We start from the raw sequence: 17826 nt of genomic DNA on the forward strand, positions 1-17826 counted from the left end.
TACAGAACCAGTGAGCAAACTAGACGCTTAGGTGCTCCTGGGAAATAATAGCATGTGAGCTGAAATATGGTAGATGGACTCCCTAAATAAAGCCCTGGTAAGTTTATTAAAGTCCTTAAATCATGTCCTCTTTTTATCCTATCCACGTGATGTCCAAGGCCATCATTTCAATTTCAGTCAATATCTTCAGAGGATTCTGGTAGAATGGAGAGGTTGCCCAGTTCTGCTAAAGCACCACCAAAACCATGAATTGTCTTCAGGACCTCCCATTGCCAAAGCATTGTTGATGAGAGACCCCTATAAGCCATGCAGAGCTTTCTGAAGAAAGCATAGGATATAAATATTAATTTTTTTGTCCTTTAACCATTGTCAAGTATATCCCTGAATACTGGACAAATAAATTTTGAGAATTTAAAAAGCAACATGTACAGTATGTCCCTTTTGGAGCTTTTTAAAATAAGAGTTTTGACTATCTTTAACAAACATAACCTCAACATGATCACTGGAAGTAATGAGTACATCTGGAATGACTATTTAGAGCACCCATGAGCAAAACAGAACTACAATATATATGAGCAAAGTTTTAAATTGGAGGTATACAGCATAAGAAAGGCAGAGTTTGTACAAAATTAATATAAGGATCATGTAATGCGGGCTCGGTCTGCGTGTTTGCCCAGGACAGAGTATTCAATTCCATTTCATTTCTTATGGAAACAGAGATGTATCAATTTTGTGTCATGTCCATCATTTATTATTAGAGATGTTGTTAATTATAGTTGCATACTTTCCCCTTTGATTTTCTGCTCTTGTACAATTGATCGACATGTGTCTGTGCAGCCTTCCTTCTGGTGCTCCAGAACTTTGCGTGCTGCCAGAAGCCTTTATGCCATTGCCATAAAGCAGTCTACACTGGCATAACATTCATTCAGCCGGCGTTGGGGGCCCTATAGGACTGGGCTGTAAGGGTCAAACTTAATGTGTGCCTAGCATTCCAGTGGCAGCAGATGCTTTATACAGCATGGCGAAACACCCTCTAAAAGCACAAGAAGCTACACGCTTCTACGCTACCATGACATAGTGGGGAGGGCCCCATATGTGCAGCAGTGGCAAAGAGAATCCCTGCTGATTCCTCTCCCCCCACCATAGCATGCAGCACTGCCTGTTTTGGCACAGCCAGTGGCATAGCTAGAGGGGGTGCAAAGCACTAATTTTTTGCAGGGAGCCTCACCACAGCATGCAAGGGGCCCCCTTCCTCTCCCTTCGAAGCTATTCCAGGCAGTGGGAGCAAATCCGAGGCCTATGCTGAAATGGCTCCGAAGGGGGGGAGGATGGGCTCCGAGCACGCTGCAGTGAGGTTCCCTGCAAAACGTAGTGCTTTGCATCCCCTCTAGCTACACCTCTGGACACAGCGGCATGCTACGGCAGGGGAAAGCACAGAATTGGACTGTAAAGTTCTGTTGAGTGTCTATCCCAACTGCATATAATTCATAACGGATCTGTGTTTCTGCAAATATACTTAAAGATCAGATTCTTATAGGGCCTGACTTTTTTTTAAAAAAAGTCCTTGTTGGCAACCTTCAGTTTCGAAAGACTATGGTATTGCACTCTGAAAGGTGGTTCTGGAACAGCATCTAGTGTGGCTGAAAAGGCTGATTCGGGAGTGACAATCCCTGGGAGCAAGTGCAGTCTGTCCCTGGTCTGTCTCCCTGGCTATGGGCCTTCCTTCTTTGCCTCTTAGCCTCAGACTGTTGACCAAGTGTCTCTTCAAACTGGGAAAGGCCATGCTGCACAGCCTGCCTCCAAGCTGGCCGCTCAGAGGCCAGGGTTCCCACCTGTTGAGGTCCACTCCTAAGGCCTTCAGATCCCTCTTGCAGATGTCCTTGTATCGCAGCTGTGGTTTACCTGTTGGGCGCTTTCCTTGCACGAGTTCTCCATAGAGGAGATCCTTTGGGATCCGGCCATCATCCATTCTCATGACATGACCGAGCCAACGCAGGCGTCTCTGTTTCAGCAGTGCATACATGCTAGAGATTCCAGCTCGTTCCAGGACTGTGTTGTTTAGAACTTTGTCCTGCCAGGTGATGCCGAGGATGCATCAGAGGCAGCGCATGTGGAAAGCGTTCAGTTTCCTCTCCTGTTGTGAGCGAAGAGTCCATGACTTGCTGCAGTACAGAAGTGTACTCAGGACGCAATAATGAATGGAGGGTGGATTAATTCTAGCCATAGCTAGCTGGAACTCATGAAATTTTCAAAGGATACTTGGAGAAAAGCATTTGTCACTTTTCATATAGGACACAAGCAAATACCAGCTGAATTCAAGGCTGACATTTGAGCATGTATGAGAAACAAGAGAAAAGCCAAGAGATAGAACTGTTCTAGCCGGTATCAACAAACCTCTGGACCTGTTTGCAGGAGACCCAACAGCTATGCTGGTATTGGGTCAGAAAGCCGTATAATCACTTGCCCCCCCCCCCCACTTGAAACCTTACAGGAAAACTCTACCAACAAATGACTGAGATGAGGATAAAATACTGCTGAAAGCTCCCTGAATGAGTTATAATACAGATGTAATTTTTTTTTAAGTTGCTCAAGAGTGTTAGCTTCATCCTAACTGGATTGCCCCTTAGTATATTCCTTAAGATGCTATTAGTTGTAAATCTTATAGAGAGCCACTGTCTATTCTAAGCCTAAGGTGAGTTGAAGGTTCACAGGTGATACCTGGGGCAGTTGCTTTGTAATGCCACTTTTGTAACTGTCCTGAACTACTGGCTAAAGTCTGAAATAATTGACAGTAATGAGGAGAGATGGGAGGATTATACAGAAAGGGCGGGAGGCGGGATAAACACAGTGGATTTTATGCTGTGTAAGAAGAAAATCCCTGAGCATCCTTGTTCCTTACTACAGAGGCACGTATCTTCATATTGCCTGCAGCTTTACAGCAGAAAGGGAAGAAAAATGTCAGTTTTTATTTTTTTTAAAAAAACCTATTGATTTTAAAACAATTGCAGTTCAGCCTCTGCTCGCTTGTGAAGATGGTACAGTGAAGAGGAGATTTGTTTTATACAGCACTTTGGTAGCTGAGATGGTGTAGCACAGGGGTCTCTAAACTTTTTAGCCGAAGGGCCACATAAAATATCTGGCACAGTGTCAAGGGCTGGGGAAAAAAATACGTATATAAAATTTAAACAAATACATTAGAGGTGGAAAAAGTAAAGCCTGCATAAATTTGGAACCTAAATTATTTGACATGACAATTTCTGTAATTTCTTTCAAAAATGCCTTTCTGAAAACTATGATGTTTTCCTCCAACAGTGGTCAGAGTTTTGATCTGTAGGTGGCACCCTCCTTAAAAGTGTTTCTCACCTTTATTACCATCACAGATCCTCTCCCAAATGAGAAGAGACGGGATGGCCTCCTGTACTCCTCCCCCCCCCCAAGACCTAAATATTCAAATGGAACTTTTGGTCTTGGAGCCAGACCTGAGCTAGCAATTTTGGGGCACTTTGTCCCAATCTACCTCTTAGGTGGCATCTAAGGAGCTTCTGTAAATCATGAGGAAGGGCTTGGATCTTTCAGTCGAGGCCAGAGGCCCTGCTTGTGGGACTGGTCAATCCAAAACATGCATCAAAAAGCCAGACAACAACTTCAGCATTGCTTTGCATCTTTTATTCTTCCTTCCAGGAGACTGAAGGACCAGAGAGGACATATGGAAAACGAGAGGATCATCCGTGGCTGAGACAAGACAGGCACAGCTAGCAGGAAGTCCAGGGGCTCTTGAGCAGGACATCCCTGAAAGGAAGACAGAGAAAAGCAGCATGACGGGGGTGGGAGTCCTGGTCGTCCACAAGCATCACCCTGGCACATCCACCTGCTTCTGCCTGCCAGCATGATGCCTGGCTTCCGCACGCCAGCTTCCGCCACCTTCCACCCACGGATCTCCACCAATTATTCCCGTCCTCCATCCCATGCACATGCAATGCCTGGAAGTTGACTAGCCACTGATCAGATATCACTCCTGCTGCCTGCTCTCCTCTGTGGCGCCACCTACTGGCAGAGACAGCCCTGAGCATCCCTGTGTTCAAACAGAGGTCACCTTGGTTTCGTGATGTCATAAAGTTCATCATGTCATAGAAGCACCTGTGGGAGGAGTGGAGACTACCCATCCCATCCCATCCTCACCTAGTCAGCCATGCTGGACTGGAAGTATTAAAGTTGCTACCAGCTGCCAGAAGCACCAGCTTTACGTGCCAACACATCTAGATGCCAGTCTGGCACAATGAATAGTTTCACCCAGAATCCATACACACTAAAAGGATATGAGAGGAGAGTTGCCCTGAAGAAGTATGGCACTCAGTGCAGCCATGGGCTGTCCCCACCCCTTGGCCCGTGTCTGTACACTAATCACTTCTGGGGTGCACCCATTTCTTCCAGTGCTGGTTTTCACAGAAGCTCCAGCAAGATCTTGGGCGGCCTGAAGGTGAATAGGGCCTCGGGCGGCACAGCAAAGCCAGCTGGCAGTTGCAGGAGCACAAAGGTTGAGGGTGTGCTCCCTCACCGTCTCCCCGAGAGAGTCCAGAGGCGTATGAAGAGCTGGCTCTTCTGGGACTCAGTTTGGATAGTACCATGATTGGATCCTAGCCCTTTCTCGCACAGGCTTGGAAAGATTGCCATGACCTCCCAAATCCTTTTAAATTAAACAAACAAATAACTAGTTCCAACAGAGGTCTGTGTTTCATTATATTCTTTTAATCATTCCCGTAAAGTCCGCTCTATCAGTAACAACTGCGCTCAGCTACTCTGAACAAGAAGTTAGGAGAGGAATGGATGGCTTCTGCTATAAAAATAACATGAAAGGTGGTTCTCAAACTTTTATTACTAGGACCCACTTCTTAAAATGACAGTCTTTCCAAGACCCAACTCAGGAGGTGGAGCAGGTCATAAGAACATAAGAGTAACCCCACTGGATCAGGCCATAGGCCCATCTAGTCCAGCTTCCTGTATCTCACATTTATCCATTAAGTGTTGCAATAAAAGCCCAAGTGTGCAATTTTTGTGGCTTGGCCCTTGTGCCTTTTTACAGGCTTTTTAATGTCTGACAGCAATTTTTGAATGCTGCTATTTTTTGCCGCTTTTCTATCTTCGGCTTTGATTATCACTTTTATTGTGACTGTTTTGTTGTAAAAGCTGCCCTGGAAATGGTTTTATATTATTTTATAAGTTTATAAAATAAGCAAGCTGGGTTTTAGCAATGTTGGCACTGGGGGTTTAATGCCACAACTTAAGAGGATTAGGCTAATTTGCTAATTTGCTTCTCCTCCATTTAAAAATTGAAAAGAATTTACCTTTTGTTTGTTTGTCTTGATTTAATATGTGAATATATGATTAGCAAAGTAGCAGAGAGTCTGTGTGTTCTTAGATTTTGAAAAGTTCTTTTCCAAAAGTGCCTCAGAAGCAAGCATTTAAAATTTCCTCATTTGAAATCCTTCCACCTGTGTCATTCATTACGTGTGGTCTTGGGCTTCAGCATAAGAACATCAGAACAGCCCCACTTGATCAGGCCATAGGCCCATCTAGTCCAGCTTCCTGTATCTCACAGCGGCCCACCAAATGCCCCAAGGAGCACACCAGATAACAAGAGACCTCATCCTGGTGCCCTCCCTTGCATCTGACATATCGCATTTCTAAAATCAGGAGGTTGCACGTGTACATCATGGCTTGTAACCCGTAATGGATTTTTCCAACATAAACTTGTCCAATTCCCTTTTAAAGGCGTCCAGGTCAGACGCCATCACCACATCCTGTGGCAAGGAGTTCCACAGACCAACCACACACTGAGTAAAGAAATATTTACTTTGGGTCCCTGTCCCACGCTGGATACAGTGCAAGCTGACTTGGCTTGCCTGTTCCAGCACAGGATAGGATTGTGCCCTTAATTCCTTAGTCAGGAGATCTTCTTGAGGTCTGCCAGAGGTAATGTGCTGTGAAGACAGATGTTTTAAACAGCCTCCATGCACTCTGGAGATATTGAACTCCTTTTACCTTCCCTTACCAACTCCTTCTAACCAGCCTCCTCATTTGAGGGAAGTCCACCCTACAGAAGTCAAGGGTTTTTGTGACAGATTTGCCTGGTACTCTTCCCCCAACGTGCACGTCGAAACGGATCGCAGCATGATCACTGTTCCCCAATGGCTCAGTAACACTGACATTTCTAACCAGATCCTGAGTACCGCACAATATAAAATCCAGTGTCACCTGTCCTCTGGTGGGCTCCCTGACTAGCTGCTCTAAGGCACAGTCATTTACTGTAGTGGTTTGCAAGTTGAACTTAGACCTGGAAGTTCCAGGTTCAAATCTGCTCAGCCATGAAGCTTCCTGTGTGACCTTGGGATAGTCACTATCTCTCAGCCTCACCTACCTCACAGGGTTGTTGTGAGAACGAAAGGAGGGAAGGAACCATGTGCACCACTCTGAGCTCCTTGGAGGGCAGTAAAAAAATGGGCAGTATCTGAAGGGTGATATAAAAAAATGTGAAACACTTGAAAGGTTCCAGACTTCACTGATATTCCAAAGCAGCTCAGGACATTTCCAGAAAACCAACTTCTTTTTGTCACCTGTTGTACACTGGTGATCAATGTGTGATCAATACTCCATACATCTGCACATAATTAATGGTGATTGTTGCCAATTTGTCTTGGAATGTGATAAATGGCATCACTTGACCTTTCAGCTCTGGTTGTTGCTATTGACCTGTGTTTGTTCATATTGTGCATTCTGATCCCTCTCCGTAGGGATGACATTTGTCTGTGCACCCCCTGCACCCCTCCCCCTACACCATTTCATTGACAGGGAACAATCTTTGGGATTTATGCATGGGTTGCTATAACCTACCCAGAACACTGGTATTGCAGAACATCTGGTATTGCATAACATGTCCATTTTCGTACATCTTATGCATATTGTGTACTTTCTACCTTGTGTGGGAGACACTGCTATCCTTACTGAACAGGTGAGGGTTTTTAAGCCAGTACACTCCCCCCCCCCCCAGTACCAAATATTCTCCCAATGAGTTGATTTTGGGCGTCAGTTGAGGAGTTTTCAGTTAGGCAAGAGGTGCAAGTGTTGGCCCTAAAAGTGAGTCAAAGAGCATAGGATTACTATCCCCTTGGGGAGGACTGGCTGGATTTGTGTGCATGGAGCTACCGAAACAGTGCAGGATGTTGCGCTACCTGAGAGTCTAACTCATGCCCAGCAGGTGGAGCTAAAGGAAGCTCTAGAGGACTATGCGGAGATGTTTACTAATCTGCCTGGGGAAACTGATCGTATACAGCATGAGATCAAATTGGAAGAGGGGGCCAAACCAGTGGCTTGTACACCGAGACCTTTGGGACATTTAGCTCCAATTATAAAGAAGGAAGTGGCAGAGATGTTACAGTTGGGCATTATTGAGCCATCTACTAGCCCATGGGCCTCACCTATTGTTATTGTAGAGAAAAAGAGGGTGGAGGGCCAAACAGAGCCCGAATATAGACCCTGCATAGATTTTCAGAAACTGAACACAGTTTCAACCCCAAACCGATATCCTCTGGCCCACCTGGACACCGTGGTCCAACAGGTAGCGAAAAGACCGTGGATTTCTTCATTAGATCCAGCGCGTGGTTATTGGCAGATTAAAGTGGCGCCGGAGAGTGCCCCTCTGACTGCATTTGTCACCTGTTGGGGGCTGTTCCAGTTCAGGAAAATGCCCTTTGGCCTTCGCTCCGGCCCAGCAACTTTCCAGAACCTGCTGAATGACCTCTTGAGGCCCCACTCAGCTTATGCCAGTGCGTATCTGGCGTGGCAATATACTCTGACACTTGGGAAGAACATTTGGAACACTTGAGAGCTGTGCTCCAGACTCTGAAAGAAGCAGGCCTGACTCTACGTCTAAGTTTGCAAAAGGGACTGTGGGGTATTTGGGACGTTCCATAGGGAGTGGGTTGATCCAGCCTCAGCAGGCCAAAGTTGATTGTGTTTTGTCTTGGCCTACTCCTGTTACAAAGGATCTCCTCTATGGAGAACTCGTGCAAGGAAAGCGCCCTACAGGTAGACCACAGCTGCGATACAAGGAAATCTGCAAGAGGGATCTGAAAGCCTTAGGAGTGGACCTCAACAAGTGGGAAACCCTGGCCTCTGAGCGGCCCACTTGGAGGCAGGCTGCGCAGCATGGCCTTTCCCAGTTTGAAGAGACACTTGGCCAACAGTCTGAGGCAAAGAGGCAAAGAAGGAAGGCCCATAGCCAGGGAGACAGACCAGGGACAGACTGCACTTGCTCCCAGTGTGGAAGGGATTGCCACTCCCGAATTGGCCTTTTCAGCCACACTAGACACTGTTCCAGAACCACCAGTCAGAACGTGATACCAGAGTCTTTCGAGACTGAAGGTTGCCAACTCCTGTTACTAAGAAAGATGTGCGAGGCTTTTTGGGTTTGGTGAATTGGTATAGCAAGTTAATACCTCACTGTACCACGCTTGCTGTACCTTTAACTAATCTGCGTCCTAAGCATCTTCTGTCACAGGTTAAATGGACTGAAGAGTGTCAATGGTCTTTTGAAGCATTGAAGAGGAGTCTAGCTGACGCCCCGGTGCTACGTGCCCCAGACTTTTCTAAACAGTTTATTGTCCAATGTGATGCTAGTGCTACTGGGCTGGGGGTAGCATTATTACAACCAGCTGAGGATGGGGAATTGCACCCTGTGGTATACTTAAGTCGTAAACTGTTAGAGAGAGAGAAACGCTATGCAATCTCTGAACTAGAATGCCTTGCCTTGGTTTGGGGACTTGCAAAACTCCATCCATGCCTGTTGGGAGCTAATTTCCTAGTCCAGACAGACCATTCTCCTCTCACATTCTTGTCTAAGGCAAAGTACAACCAGAGAATAATCCGCTGGCTTTTAAGCCTTCAGGATTACCAGTTTGATATTTCTTACCTGAAGGGGGCGCAAAATGTGCTTGCGGATGCGCTTTCCCGCCTGTGGAATCATGAGGCACAGAGTGCCACTGGTGATTAAGTGACGAAATGCAACTGCCTTAATTGTGTATGGAGTAATTTTGAGTATTCTGTTTTATGCTATGCTTGCTTGCTATGTATTCTTGGTGTCCTCACTAATGCTGCTAGACACGCTCCACCTCTGTATGCACTTACTTCACAGGCTGTATAGAGTGTAACGTAGAGTAAGCCTTTTTTTTTTTTTTTTTTTAAAGTGTGCCCTCATTCAAAGGTCAATGTATTGTGTTCTGAGAGTGGTTGAAGGTGTATAACCATCAGAAGCCCTCTTTGGAGGGAGGCATGTGACAGAAAAGTGAACATCGATGACCAGGTAACATCTGAACCAGGAAAGTTTCTGCTTTTAGCCATGTTATAAGGCCGGAGTACAAGGCCCCAGCTGTAACCGACTTCTAATTAGTGCATTCCAGGCCTGAGAGAACTGTGGAGGAGGCCGCTTCACAAGGCCCTCAGGTACCGTACCAAACTACCAAGTGGGCTCCAAGGCCAACTTGATTAACGACAGGGTACAGCTGTGAACTTCTCAGGTGGGGGGGGGATTCCACCATGAGTAAGAAGGCCTGTGGCACGTCCACCCCTAGAATGTTGGATTGGTGGATGGGTCAGGAGACCTATAAAGGTGAGGGAAACGAGCTTTTCTTTGTTCTAGCTTTGCCTCTGGCTAAGGGGGCCTGAGCTTTGACCATTCTGGCAAGAGGGACCCAACTTGACTGCAGCAAGATGGGTTACACTGGACTTTGGAAATCTAAGCCTTTGGTGAGTAATGGTTAGAGTTAGGAGTTATCTCTTTATTGTTTTATTAGTGCTGAGTGTTGTATTGGTATGCTCTATCCTAAATTCTAAAATATGACAGATGCAGTGCTGTCTGTATAACTATATTTAAATCTATATTCAATAAATCCTATCACAACTGCCTGGATTATTGGGACTGGTGAAGCAAAGGGGACTGGTTGTGGGAGTTAATCCGGTGCGACTGGGTGGAACCTGGAGATCCAGTACTAGGAGCCAGCTCCGAGGTTCAAGCCGAGTCCAAGGGGGCTCAGGCTGGAGCACGGTTCAGGGGAGGGTTCCCCAAATTTGGCTTGGCTACCAGGATTGGAAGCTCTATGGTTAAAGAGCAATTGGTAACCGGAATTGGAAAGACCTGACGGGTGTCAGGTGGCTATAGTGGTTTATGGCCATTCGATGACCCTAAGGGCAATAAACAGATTACATGGCCCATAAGGGAGGGTCATCTTGATTGTCACACTGCAGACCACTTGCGGCACACCAGTGTGCCATGGCACAATGGTTGAAAATGGCTGGTCTAGAAAAAAGGCACCTGAGCGGGAACATGATGGAGATGCATGAAATTATGCAGGGGATGAATAGAACGGATAGTGTTAGTGAATTCTGCTGAAGAGGACTGGCCAGGGAAAAAGAGCTGGGATCAAGGAAGGAAAAAGGACTTTGCTGAGGCAAAGAGGCAGAGATCTCTCAAAAGAGCATGCACAAAAGCAGAAAATAAACTGAATTTTAAAATGGTGCTGTCAGTTTTCATTCAGTCAGTGGAAGGACTGCAGGGTGTGGCCAGATTAATGACACAGCAGAAGAGACAGTCTGCACGCCTGGTTGACTGGCCTGCTCAACAAGGGAAATGCTGACAGATTTTTCTTTTAGAGTACACTGCTGCTTCTTGCTAGAGACTGTGTAGCCATATTTGGCATCTGATCACCAGAATTAAAGTCACAGTCGCCATAGCGACTGTGGAGAGCCTCTTTGCAGAGTCTCCTGGAGATCGACAAATGTGCTTGGGTGATATTTCACCAGTTTCCAGTAGAGGTCACCATTTGCAAATGGGTGTGCATTAAAAAGATCTATGGTCTTGTTTTGGTACTTGCTCCCATCAGACCGTAGGGGCGGACTTGATTCTGGCTTTAACTTTCACCATCTCTTTTGCAGGTGCAATGCTGTAGTGCAGCTATTTTCAACCTTTTTCATCTCATGGCACACTGACAAGGCACTAAAATTGTCAAGGCACATCATCGGTTTTTTGACAAGGCACACCACACTGCCAGTGTGGGACTCACACACACCCCAATAGCCCTAGTAATAAATGAACCTCCCAGAACCCAGAATGAACCCTGGATGAAGCCCCAGTTTCTTAAATTTCTTAGGATACACACAGCTTCTGGCATATCAGAATTAACCCTGGAGGTTAATGAACCGCAGGGGACGGTGCAGGAGGGCAGGCAAGACGGGATGGAGCAGGTGGGGATGCAGGAGGGCTGGACGCTGCACACCGGGGAGATGAGTCCACAGGGGATGGTGCAGGTGGGGACACAGGAAGACTGAACACCGCACAAGGGACCAATTGGCCCACAGGGGATGGTGCATTGCGGAAAGCAGGGAGACGGGATGCAGCACTGTGGAGCTATGGGGCCACAGGGGATGCTGCAGGAAGGCTGGACGCACAGCGGAGCGATGGAGCCACACGAGATGCCGCAGGAAGGCTGGACGCACAGCGGAGCGATGGAGCCACACGAGATGCCGCAGGCCAGGGTGCCACAGGACTCCACGCTAATGGGAAGGACGGGCCCAGACGGGGCAGCACAGGATGGCATGCAACAGCTGGACATGTTGGAGCTGACGGAGGTGAGCCTGGAGCAAGACACAAGAGAGGTGAAGGAATGCACCTGCGCAGGTGTGAAGGTCCCCAAAAAGTGTATCTAAGATGGCTTAGATACAGATATCTAAGATGTGCATACAGAAAGGTGTGCATATCTAAGATGGAACCTGCGCAACTCACAGCCAGAATGTTGAGCTGGGACTCATTCAAGAATCTTGTCCTTAACAATGAAGAGTCAGCTGATCACCTTTCTTTCCCCATCCGTCCGTCCGTCCGTCCGTCCGTCCGTCCGTCCGTCCGTCCATGCATGCATGTTATCCCACATCTAGTTTCCATACACAGATGGGCTCAGAACCAAACCCTTTAAAGCAATCCCCAATCCTGTCTTGGGAGGAACTTTCCTACCCCAGTTTGGCATCAAAACACCTATTGGGGTAGTTAAAACACCCCAAGAGACTGCACTTTCAAAGAACACATTAAGGGTATTTATGAAGTTCCTTCTCCATTTTTTTTTCTAATGGGATTTACTTGGAATTCATCCAGTTTCCATCAGAGCCTTGGCCAAACCATTTGGATCTGTGTTGACTAAGGGCACAATCCTAACCAACTTTCCAGCCCTGACCTAGCCGCAATGCAGCCCCAAGGTAAGGTCACAAACATGTCCTTACCTTGAGGAGGCCCCCTTGAATGCCTCCCCACTGCAGGATGCAGTGCACGCCATAATGGCTCAGCTATGTCAGTGCTGGAAAGTTGGTTAGGATTGTGCCCTAAGAATTCACTTGGAGTTGACCAACCTGAGTTGACCATTTGGGGTCTTGTCTTGGAACCCAGTAGCCCCAGTTCCAGTGGCTCGTGAAGCCGCTGGCCTTGATCATCTCCAGAAAACACAACAGGCCAACCTCAAATTGGGTCTAACTTTTGCAAAGGTTGGTCAAACTTTGCTTCCATGTCTTACAAGACTTCACATCTCGGGCACAGGTTTGTGGCTGTCATGATCGATCGATCTATCGATCTATCGATCTATCTATCTAATTCCACTTGCAAAACTTACAGGGTGTTCAATATTTTAAGGTTCTACTGTTGAATGCTTGCAATTCTCTCTCTCTCTCTCTCTCTCTCTCTCTCTCTCTCTCTCACTCACTCACTCACTCACTCACTACTCCTCCCTCTCTCTCTTTCTTCACCCCCCAAGTCTCCTTTTTGAATAGGAATAGCAGTAGAGCATCCTAACATCTTCTCAGACTGCATTCCACCCTTTCCACACTTGCCCAGTAGTAAGCCCCATTGACTATAATGGGACTTACTTCTGAGTAGGCATACATAGGATTGGGGTTCTAAGAGTCCAAGCTGGTCTGTACAGAAAGACCCCTGAGAAATTTTCCACAGGTCTGATCAAGCTAATTTTGCTTCCTTCAAAATTACTTGGGGGTCTCCCTTGGGCAGGAAAGATCTGATGTTCTGAAATTGTGGTCACGATCCTGATGTAGGCTACCTCAGAAGGCCAGAGGCAGGGGAGGGCACCAGGATGCAGGTTGTGTACTGGTGTGATCCCTGAAGCATCTGGTGGGCCGATGTGAGATCCAGGAAGCTGGACCAGATGGGCCCTTGGCCTAATCCAGTGGGGCTGTTCTTATGTTCTTAAGTTCTCCAGTGGATCATGTTTGGTCAGAGTTCTCCGCTATGACCTCTCTCATCTTGGGTGCCCCTCCCTGGCATAGCTCAGAGCCTCACTGACTAACTCAAGCCCCTTCGCCACGACAAGGCAGTGATCCATGAAGGGGATAAGCCCCAAATTGGGACCCTTCTTATGTTCTTATGCCCTTTGCAATGCCCCTGTTTAACTCCTCCTTCTCTGCTTCCTCCGCCCCCAAATCCTGCCCCTGCAGACTCCATCCATCGCTCCAAGATGTCCTGTTGCTCCCCCTGTGGACCTTCCTGCGTCACCCCCTCCTGCATCCAACCGATTAGCTCTTCCTCTTCCTACCCCATCGGAGGCCTCGGCTCCCTGAGTTCCTGCTGCTCGCCCTGTGGAGGCCTGTCCATGGGCAGTGGAGGCCTCTCCATGGGCGGTGGAGGTGGATCCGTGTCGGCCAGCAGCCTGGGTATCCTCGCCGGGGCCAACGTGGGCTGCGTCAACCAGACCCCACCGTCGGAAGTCGTGATCCAGCCCCCTTCCTGCGTGGTCACCCTTCCGGGAGCCATCCTCGCCTCCTCCTGTGAGCCGGTCCGCGTGGGGGGATACTCAGCCTGTGGTGGTGGTGGTGGTGGTGGTAGTTTCCTCTCCAGTGGCTCAGGACTCCTTGGCAGGGGACGCGGTTATGTGTAAAGCAACTACTACTAGGTGGAAGGCCCCCCCTCCAGGATCCACCGGCCACCAATGTGCATGACCCAGGTTTACGGATGACGACCTCGCAGGCCTGGCTGCTGGAAGGGCTGAGCACCCCTCGTCCAACCCCTCCATTGATGGGGTGCTCAGCAACTCTAACAGCCATGGCCGTGATCTTGCTACAAACCTTTGCTCTTTCCCACTGTGCTTTGCTTCCTCTCTGCTCAGATCCCCTCCCTTGTGTAGAGGCAGAGACCACCCTGTGGTCAAAGCCAAGGGGATGCCCTCAAGTCCTACACAAATCCTGTTTGTGATCCCTTGAGGAGGCTTCCCTTTTGAGTTGGGTGGGGTGATGCCAAGTGTCTCTCCTTCCCTCCTGTGCGTCCCTAGCTTGGAAGTCGCAAGCAATGTCTGCCGAGTTCTTCCTTTGTCATTAAATCTTTACTGCAGCAAAGCAACGGCCTCTTGTGTTTTGTGTCCCCCTCCCCTCAATTTCCTGTTCATATATGGTAGAAGCTCACCAGCTAAACAGAAAGTACCAAACAACGGTGTGGTCAGAGAAGGGCACTACCCACCCAACCCTGCCTGATGCGACAGTCTCAGTTGGCCTCATGAATGGGTCAGCCCTGCCCAGCTTTGACCCAGTGGAATGTGGTCAGAGAGGAGCCCCACCCTCCCACCCAACCCCTGCCTGATGCAACAGCCTCATGAATGGGCTGGCCCTGCCTGGGTTTGACCCAGTGGAGAGTGGTCAGGGGAGTGCTTGTGTCTCAAATCTGGGCTCATTCGTGCCACCAGCCTTTCAAGGGCACCATCTATATTGCAGTTTGAGTTTGCCCATGTGCCCAATCAGGTGACCCCAAAGGCCAATCCCTGTTCACCACAATGTGCTCCCTTCTGCATCTGAATCATTTGGGTCTTGTCTGGAATTTGACTCTCCTGCCTGCCCTACTCCTTCTTAACCCCAGTTAGGACCATCGGATGCCCCCCGACATTGAGTCAGGTCCTTGGATCATCCACCTCAATGTTGTCAGACAGCGACGGGCAGGGCTTTGGACAGTGGTCTTCTCCAGAACTACCTGGGAGGCCTTCAACCTGGGCCCTTCCGCTTACTGAGCCCATGTTTCTCCATTGACCTGTGGTCACGATCCCAGGCTTGGGGGAGACTCCAGAGAGAAAGCGATCCACAGCCCGTACATTGAGATCATGTGTGGAGCTCTTCCAATGAGGAGCGTATGGATCACTTTGTTCCTGCTCTAGATATAAGATGACTTTTTAAAATTAGGACACTTTGTTTAAAAAAAAATCCTAGTATTTTTAAAAGTAGAATTTGGGCAGCCCTTATCCAAACTGCTTGGGACTGCAAGTGTTTTGTATGTCCGATTCTTGCATATACCTAATGAGAGATCTTGGGGATCGGGCCCCTGTCTAAACACGAGATTCATTTGCATTTTCATATGCACCTTATACACATAGCCGCAAGGTAATTTTAAACAATATCTATCTATCTATCTATCTATCTATCTATCTATCTATCTATCTATCTATCTATCTATCTATCTATCTATCTATCTATCTATCTATCTAAACATTGTGTCTATCTAAACATTGACATAGTGGGCATAATGGAAACCTGGTGGAATGCGGAGAACCAGTGGGATACCGCAATCCCGGGCTATAAACTCTACAGGAGGGACAGGCAGGGGCATGTTGGAGGTGGGGTGGCCCTTTATGTTAAGGAAGGGATAGAATCCAGCAAAGTAGAGATTGAAGGTGGGTCCGACTCCACTGTAGAATCTCTGTGGGTTAAATTACCAGGCTTGTGCAGCGATGTAATACTGGGGCGTGCTATTGTCCTCCAGACCAGAAATCGGATGGGGACCTTGAAATGAGGAAACAGATCAGGGAGGTGACAAGGAGGGACAGGGTTGTAATCATGGGGGACTTCAATTATCCTCATATTGACTGGGTCAATTTGTGTTCTGGTCACAATAAGGAAACCGGATTTCTTGACGTGCTAAATGACTATGGCTTAGAGCAGCTAGTCACGGAGCCCACCAGAAGACAGGTGACTCTGGATTTAATATTATGCGGTATGCAGGACCTGGTTAGAGATGTAAACGTTACTGAGCCATTGGGGAACAGTGATCATGTTGCGATCCGTTTTGACGTGCACGTTGGGGGAAGAATACCAGGCAAATCTCTAACAAAAACCCTTGACTTCCGACGGGCAGACATCCCTCAAATGAGGAGGCTGGTTAGAAGGAGGTTGAAAGGGAGGGTAAAAAGAGTCCAATCTCTCCAGAGTGCATGGAGGCTGCTTAAAACAACAGTAATAGAGGCCCAGCAGAGGTGTATACCGCAAAGAATGAAGGGTTCCACTAAATCCAGGAGGGTGCCCGCATGGCTAACCAGCCAAGTTAGAGAGGCTGTGAAGGGCAAGGAAGCTTCCTTCCGTAAATGGAAGTCTTGCCCTAATGAGGAGAGTAAAAAGAACATAACATAAGAACATAAGAACAGCCCCACTGGATCAGGCCATAGGCCCATCTAGTCCAGCTTCCTGTATCTCACAGCGGCCCACCAAATGCCCCAGGGAGCACACCAGATAACAAGAGACCTCATCCTGGTGCTCTCCCCTACATCTGGCATTCTGACTTAACCCATTCCTAAAATCAGGAGGTTGCGCATACACATCATGGCTTGTACCCCATAATGGATTTTTCCTCCAGAAACTTGTCCAATCCCCTTTTAAAGGCATCTAGGCTAGACGCCAGCACCACATCCTGTGGCAAGGAGTTCCACAGACCGACCACGCGCTGAGTAAAGAAAGATTTTCTTTTGTCTGTCCTAACCCGCCCAACACTCAATTTGAGTGGATGTCCCCTGGTTCTGGTATTATGTGAGAGTGTAAAGAGCATCTCCCTATCCACTCTGTCCATCCCCTGCATAATTTTGTATGTCTCAATCATGTCCCCCCTCAAGCGTCTCTTTTCTAGGCTGAAGAGGCCCAAACGCCGTAGCCTTTCCTCATAAGAAAGGTGCCCCAGCCCCGTAATCATCTTAGTCGCTCTCTTTTGCACCTTTTCCATTTCCACTATGTCTTTTTTGAGATGCGGCGACCAGAACTGGACACAATACTCCAGGTGTGGCCTTACCATCGATTTGTACAACGGCATTATAATACTAACCGTTTTGTTCTCAATACCCTTCCTAATGATCCCAAGCATAGAATTGGCCTTCTTCACTGCCACCGCACATTGGGTCGACACTTTCATCGACCTGTCCACCACCACCCCAAGATCTCTCTCCTGATCTGTCACAGACAGCTCAGAACCCATCAGCCTATATCTAAAGTTTTGATTTTTTGCCCCAATGTGCATGACTTTACACTTACTGACATTGAAGCGCATCTGCCATTTTGCTGCCCATTCTGCCAGTCTGGAGAGATCCTTCTGGACCTCCTCACAATCACTTCTGGTCTTTACCACTCGGAAAAGTTTGGTGTCGTCTGCAAACTTAGCCACTTCACTCTCAACCCTGTCTCCAGGTCATTTATGAAGAGGTTGAAAAGCACCGGTCCCAGGACAGATCCTTGGGGCACACCGCTTTTCACCTCTCTCCATTGTGAAAATTGCCCATTGACACCCACTCTCTGCTTCCTGGCCTCCAACCAGTTCTCAATCCACGAGAGGACCTTTCCTCTAATTCCCTGACTGTGGAGTTTTTTCAGTAGCCTTTGGTGAGGGACCGTGTCAAACGCCTTCTGAAAGTCCAGATATATAATGTCCACGGGTTCTCCCGCATCCACATGCCTGTTGACCTTTTCAAAGAATTCTATAAGGTTCGTGAG

The sequence above is a fragment of the Tiliqua scincoides genome, chromosome 6 (genome assembly GCF_035046505.1).
Source record: "Tiliqua scincoides isolate rTilSci1 chromosome 6, rTilSci1.hap2, whole genome shotgun sequence".
Classification (NCBI taxonomy): Eukaryota; Metazoa; Chordata; class Lepidosauria; order Squamata; family Scincidae; genus Tiliqua; species Tiliqua scincoides.